Below are 336 nucleotides of genomic sequence, written 5' to 3' on the forward strand. Positions count from 1 at the left end.
CACACACACACACACACACACACACAGATGTACTCACCAACACACACACACACACACACACACAATGTCCAGATGGGACGACCCAAGGGCCTTCTAGGAAACAGCTGCAAATGGTGAGTGATGCAGCCGAAGGTCTCGGGGACAGTTCCCGTCTCTATATATACTTCATCTGCGTCCGTATATTTGTGCAAGGACGTGGCGGTTGTCCTGGCCTTGGCCGGACGCAGACAAGGAGCACGCAACAGCTGTTGACCCAAATCATTCCAAAACGGTGACCTGGCCAGCTGGTTGGCCGCTCCCCAGCTGGTTGCCTGTGGTGGGAGGTGACGAGTTGTG

Source organism: Seriola lalandi, unplaced genomic scaffold, assembly GCF_002814215.2.
Source record: "Seriola lalandi dorsalis isolate HSWRI2012SDOR001 ecotype SW California unplaced genomic scaffold, Sedor1 jcf7180002054969, whole genome shotgun sequence".
NCBI lineage: Eukaryota > Metazoa > Chordata > Actinopteri > Carangiformes > Carangidae > Seriola > Seriola lalandi.